General features: G+C 35.9%; 1 long non-coding RNA gene across 2 annotated transcripts; it reads left to right on the top strand.

Moving 5' to 3' along the window:
- Positions 1 to 341: 341 nt before the first annotated feature.
- Positions 342 to 3,445, top strand: LOC113353221. Of its 2 annotated transcripts, XR_003361158.1 has the most exons (4): positions 342 to 476; positions 764 to 858; positions 2,262 to 2,411; positions 2,930 to 3,445. It is a non-coding gene; the product is annotated as an uncharacterized LOC113353221 (long non-coding RNA). The 2 variants fall into 2 exon arrangements; XR_003361159.1 differs by lacking the exons at positions 342 to 476; positions 764 to 858 and adding an exon at positions 894 to 1,121.
- Positions 3,446 to 7,213: the final 3,768 nt, after the last annotated feature.

The following is a 7,213-nucleotide window of genomic DNA, read 5'->3' as shown; positions in this document are numbered from 1 at the left end:
GTTGGTGCAATTGGATATCGATTGAGTTAGAGAATTTTAACTTGAATCTGTCATAATTTAGGAAGTTACTGAATATAGGGCAAAGTTTTGTTGGGATTCAAGGGTTATAACATGTAATCTTTGAAGAATTTTTTGGTTTTCATTTCTTGCAATTCATTTGATGTATACGTTTATAACTGACCTTTACGTGTTTGTTAAAATGCCCAACAACGAACATTGTTACGATAATTCTTGTTTTTTCATTGATTAGGTTACTTTTGAGTCTTTGATCGGCTGATTCGAGTCTATGAGAATATTTGATACAACAGTTGGTCGTGTTATCTAACTTGTCGCCTAATTATGTTCTATATATGATATCATTGTTTTTGTGTATGAATTGAATTGAGTTTCGAAATTTGTATTTGGTTGTAATGTAGGATTTGAAGACAAAGGAGGAGCTGCAGGCTAAGGAGGCCGAACTGAATAAAATTGAACGGGTAATTTTTTTGAATTAGGGCCTTCTAAGTTTTATTTTGGATTTTGATTCAATAATTGCGGGAGGTGAATTTTTGACTGATTTCAACTCTAATGATTGGTGAAGAGTTAGATTTCTAGTTATTCAACTGAAGTTTGGGTTTTTCCTTCTTTTTTTTCCCTTACAAGTTGAATGAGTAATTGAGTTTTTTTTTTTTTTTCTCAGCAGAATAAGATATTGGTTTTATTAATCAATAATTCATTTTCTTAATCTAACCCCTTTGTTTAATTTTATTTTTTCAATGTACAGATGACCATCTTTCAACTAGTCGTGGAGTATCTTATGTGCAACTAAGAAATAATCTTCCATCACCAACAAAATCAGTTCACCTTTTGCATTAGCAGGTATTAAATGGAATTATTTCAGATGTATTTGGTAACCAATGACTTGCAGAAGAATGGGTTTAGACTCAATATTGTTCTTTTTTATCCTAAGACTAAAACCAGACCCTGAAAAATGAATTTCATAGTGCTTAAAAATGGAGGGTTTAAGTGTTATTTATTAAGTAAAATAGTGGAGTACGAGGAACCAATGAAGTTGATGGAGGAGGACGGATCGTTGTTTGGTCAACTGGTGAAAGAATATTGGTCTCATGTCCATTCTGCAGGTACAAGTTATGCTAACTGTATTTTTTTGTGGCACACACAGAGAATTATGAGATTGTATGATAAGCTCTACATAGAATCTATAAGCTACCAAAAACATTTGTATAGATTAGATGGTGGACCAATTGACCTGATAACCAACCAACTCATGCTTCTGATAAAAATCCCCTTTATTATGTATTAATGATACCAAGTCATATATGTATCTTTCGCACAATTTTTAATTACATGTCAAACTCCAAAATTTGTTTGTGTTTTGATTTTTTATTTTGTGTTGAAGGATTGTGTGATGATATGTCCATTATAAGGTCCATCCACGGAAATGTACTTAACCAATTATCATGTTTAGCTCTTACATTTAGTTGGAAGTTTTCCCGTAGCTTTATTTTGACCAAGTTTTACCACCGGCATGATGAATGAGAAAAATACAATAGTAAGCTCCAATGCATGGCAACATTAATTTAGTTGGTCGGCAATGCATTTGGTTCGGTTGTGTCCACATAACTATGACATGTTATACAACGCTGCCCTTCCTATTTTCTCATTTCGCCTGAAAATTCGACATTTATAAGTGATTAAGATCGATATTTACATAGCTTGGATTCTTGGTCAGAATACACCGATAGTAGTGTGGTATATAAGCCTGAATATTATGACTAATTAAATAGCAAGGTTTCAAGAGTAGTTTGTGATTTGTTAATTGGCTCTTGCGATGGAGTCCTTTTCAGAGATTCCTTAGCGACTTCATGAGGTCGTATGTAAACCCTTATTTTTTGCCTCTCCTACGAGTTTCTTGCTTTACTTTGGTCTACATTGTTTGCCACTTGTTTTTTCTTTCTTGGCTCTCGACTGGCTAGTAAAAATGTTTCGCAGTCTCTTCTGATGTTTTGAATGAGTATTTCCTTGTTAAAAAACTTAAAAGTTTTAAGTTAAAACTGTTGTATCGATAACATCATGTTTGATAACACATAAAATCCGGTAAAATAACAATCAAGAAAGAGATCTGCCAATTCAGAGGCTCTTCTTCAGAGACTGTCTGGTCTTAACTCGTATGCACGTTTGTTCTAATAATTATATCTATACCTTCTTACATTCAACACAAATATGAAAAATCATCTTGGTTTCTGTTTGGGGTGGAACAGAAAAGTAGTTCTACCAAGGTGGAAGCTGAATTCAAGAACCTCTTGGAAGGATTGCACAAATTTGTGATGGCAGGTCTATCAAAGTCAGACAGAGGAGATGAGCCAGACACTTTAAATTTTCGGAGTTAATTTGTGGCAACCATTTCAGAGGTAACCGTGAAAATTCTTCACTAATTTCATTCATTTTATCTATTAGAATATGTAGTGTGGTTCTTGCTATTTCACTTTAGATTTCTCATTCATTTTTCCCTTTTGGCAGTTCTCTATTACTCATTTTTAATCTATCACTCCAAGCCTTGATATTTGCAAGTTCCTCTAAAAGACCCAGTAAATTTAATTTAAAACTAAAGATACTTTTTTACAAATGGGACACAATTGGAGAAAGCCCTGCAAATAATTTTTTCAATCTTCCTGTTTAAGTACAGCACCGTGTGGTGTTCTGTTTTATCCTCAGATTTTTCTGCATAGATGCAAGACCAGTAGTCCTAAACTAAATGTTGTAGGGCACGAAATTGGGGAAGGTTTGAAAGAGCACGTACTGGCTGTGGAACTTGGATTCTTAGACTAGTTCATTACTTTGCCACAGTTACTGAATTACTAACTTTTTGCGAGTATGTTATACTCTACAAAATGTATTAACTTCTTCAATTGGTCGATTGTGTTCGCAGGAGGGTATGCCAATGATATTCTCTGTGAGCAACAAAATAAAAGGGAGAGAGGTTAGAGCTCACAAAAGCTGCAGTAGTTGACGCTCGCAAAATGGTCTCGACGAGAACCATTGCCGACAAAGTATGCAGGGAAGGCCTCTCTAAGAGTTGCAAGCAAGTTGAATTTCTGTATTTTCCCCTTTCAGCGGGATCCAATGTTCATCCAGGAGTGTTCTTGTGACAACTAAAAACATAGAATTCTTAACTACCTCAACATACATACATCTGTAGAATCCAACATCGGAGTTTAAAAGTAAAGAAAGAACCGTTCTTGAACTACTTGTGATCACCCATTTTTTGGGTATGTGTTTTTGTACAAGAATCTATATGCAATTTGTTGTAATTCTTGAAAATACCTTGCTGAACAATTAGCTTTTTCACTAGAAAGGGTCAGTTGCCAACATTGGAGAAGGTAAGGATACAGCAGAACTTGGGTTTTATTTTTGAAATTGGTGAGTGTCAATAGTTTCAAATTTTAACTGGAATGATGTGTTGTTGAATTTGTAAAAGAGTTCGGTTTATATTACTGTCAATTTAGTCGACTCATATTAATTTTTTTTCTTTTTTTTTTTAATTTGATCATAGTGAATCAAAACATTGATTTGAATGAGTTTTCATGTCCCAGTCGAGAATGTTTGATGTCAGACTTCCACCCGCAATGCCGGAGTTCAAGTCACCACATAATCTACTTGCTTTTCTGTTTAGAAACTAATAATGGAAACAGTAGTTGGATTAAACTGTTGCCGGAGTATTTAGGAGCTAGCAGTTCTAGCAGCTGCCTGTACTTAGTTCCGAAAGCGTTAGACTACAAGAGTATTTTATGTAGTTGGCCTACATTTATTGCTAATTTTTTTTGGAAACTAACGAAAACTGGAGTTGCCATTAACATGTTGCCGAAGTATACAGGAACTAGTAGTTGTCTTTGTCTAGTTTCGGAAGCATTAGGCTACTAGCGTATCTCATGTTGTTGGTATAATTTTGTTGCTAAAGAATTCAGAAACTAATAAAAACAATAGTTGGGATCAACTTGTTACCGAAGTGTATAAGAACTATTGGTTGCTTTTGACTAGTTTCCAAAGCCTTTGAAAACTAATTTTTTGAGGCAGTTGCCGGATTTTTGTAGTGATTTTCAAATGGATTAATATAGAGAAGAACTCAGCATTAATCCGTTTGGTAATCTGTTTGGTGGCTATATATTTTCATCGCATCACATTATGGAAACAACACGCCTTCGATTTTCTTTCACACTTTTAGAATGCATAAGTAAGACAAAAAGTAGTTCAATAATTAGATGGAAGCATTTACCCTCACAGGTTAAATTCACACTATAAAACGGAGTGTTCAGGGTAGAAAAGAGACGGTGAGCGAGCTAGGTTAGTTAAAAAAAGTTAGAGAAAGAGAAATAGATTAAGTCAACCATGGGGAGTGATAAAAAGGTCTTTTTTCTTTTCCTGATCGTAACCTTGCTTTTTGTGGATAGTACTTACTATCCTAAGAGTCTCATCAGCCTAGGTGGTGTCGCTGCCAGGAGTCTCGAAGCTAGTGCTGCCGGCATTACAAGTTATAATGTGATCAACGGTGCCGACGGAACCATATATGAAAATGGCCCGGACAACGTTGACAACGGTAATAATACATCGTCGCAAGAACTACCACCACCTATGTCGGCACCCGCACCATCTACAGTTGTACCAGTGGAACTGCCACCACCTACAATTGTACCTGTGGAACTACCACCACCCACGTCTGTATCAACACCATCAAACGTTGTACCAGTTTATGGGGGTAGGTATGGTTATCCTTGGTGGCCATTTCAGGTTTCAGAGTATGGACATGGTGATTCTGCAAAGTCAGCATCAGAATCAGCTCCGGGAGAAAAGCAGAAACGATTGCAGCCATAGAGGCTGTCTCTTGGGCAGATGAGACGAAAGACTTGAAGACTGTCATAAGACTTAAGAGAACATATACTAAATAAGAGCTACAATTACTTATGGTCATCTGCCTCTATTCTACATTTAGCTATGAATAAAGCCGCCGAAAGGAGCTAATTAAATGGATCGTGAAGAATACATCAAATTATGTCCGTGTACTTAATTTTGATGTAAAATAAATGAATAAGTGAAAGTACGTAACTTCATTTAAGGGTCATAAATAAAAGAAACCTTCTACTACAAGTCTACATCTTGAATCATTCACTTAACTGATCTTAACTCTACCAATATCATCCGTATTCTGGGTCTTTCTGTATCGCAATATCCAAATGTAATCAGTTGATTCGTAAACGCATACGGTTTCTAAAAGTTCGATTAATGCTTGTTCAAATTTTAATTTTATTGATAACCCTGACAAACAAACTACAATTGAAAGGAGATTTCTTTCTTATGCGAAGTTTCTCGGATACTTTTACAACAGTACAAACACTCAAGTTTGAGCCATCACAAGATTCCTATCAAACAAGGCCGCCTTAACGTATTCGGTGGACCTAGGTGAATCCGATAAACGGGCCCAAGATTATTATTCCTATTAATGGTTTTTGTTATCTGCATAAAGAAATGTACATCCAGTGACTTTTATGATCAAGAGTTTGATGCACGGAGATCTTTGCTCTGCATTATGATTCTAGAGTGTAAGAAAGTGCGTTTTGCTATAGATTTATCTAAAGTGCTTACATTTATAATAAGGTTAGTCCCTTAAGAATTTGGGCTCTAGGACCGTCAAACACTTGCGTGTTCATGATCAGAGAACTATATATGGAAAAGAAGAAAGAAAATCAACTTTTCCTATTTTTGATCAATTAACCACATCCTACAATTTTCTGAATATATTGTTTGTTTGTTTAGAAAAACATCACATATACACGCAATAAACTAATTAGGAGTTACAGCCAGGGATGGAGGGAGCTTCATATGTCGGTAGATTTACTAGTACAACCATGACACAGTTACCATCTTCAAAAACATGTAAAATGAACGTTAATCGAAAGTTCAATTTCAACACGTTTCTGCATTGCAACAATATGTTGACTTAACTTAACCATCAGCAATCCCTTGGGTTTCTAACAAAGAATATTTCCACTCATGGATTAGATAGACTGGACAGCACCGGTAGTGCGGGATGTAGTTGGCAGAGGTGTCATCGAGGAAGCGGATTAAAGCGGAGATTTGAAAACGAGACGGAAAGTTGAACTGTCGGAGTGTTCCCTTGACAACAAGGGCGCTGAGATGGTCTGGCCACATCCGCAGGACATCAAATGTCTTTAACACTCACGGTCTAAACGGTGCAGATTAGTTCTCCCTCAAAATCACCCAACCCGACTAAAGGGAACTAAGGGTCATTTTCATCTGGATTAGTTAGAAGATGATGTATCTTGATCACAATAGAAAGATAAACCAAAGAAAAAAATTAATCAGCATTAATCAATTCTATGATCACATTTAATCACATATGAAGCCAAAATCTATAGTCTATTTAGCAACTGAATTAATAATTGCTCTTTCATTAGTCAATTAAGTTGGAGAGTGACCATTTTCAAATGGATTAATATAACAGATATCAAAACCTATATATACAGAAAATATTATCATCCCACCACATTAAGAAAACATGCTATATAATGAATAGATACAGATATACAAAGCCTTCAATGCTTCAAAAAGCAATACAATGCCCTCAATTTATTCCCATAACGCCCTCACAAGTTCACACTATAAATTGGAAGGTTCAGTGAACACAAGAGACAGTTAGCTAGCTTGATTATAGTTAGAGAAAGAGTAATATTTAATACTACCATGGGGATTGATAAAAAGATGTTATTCCTTTTCATGATCATGACAATGCTTTTTGTGGATAGTAGTACTTACTATCCTAAGAGTTTCATCAGCCTAGGTGCCGTTGCTTCCCAGGATCCTGAAGCTAGTGCTTCAGGCACTACATATTATAACGTGGTCAACGGCGCTAGAGGAACCATACATGATAATGGCCACGACAATGTTGTAAATGGTGATAATACGTCGTCCCAAGAACTACCACCACCAATGTCTGCACCCGAACTGTGAACACATAAATCACGAAGCCATCCACGTGTTCACAAACAATATTCTCATACATCCTAATTCTAGAATTGTACGTCGTATGCGTAACGGGATGATTATATCGACTCATCGACTCGAAGCCTTCAGGCTTGTGATTGTCTAGTCGAATATTATCATAAATAATGTTCGTATAAAGGAATAAACCAAGAATCAA

This window comes from Papaver somniferum, chromosome 2 (assembly GCF_003573695.1).
Source record: "Papaver somniferum cultivar HN1 chromosome 2, ASM357369v1, whole genome shotgun sequence".
NCBI classification, from domain to species: Eukaryota; Viridiplantae; Streptophyta; class Magnoliopsida; order Ranunculales; family Papaveraceae; genus Papaver; species Papaver somniferum.
This window is presented reverse-complemented; position numbering and strand designations above follow the sequence as displayed.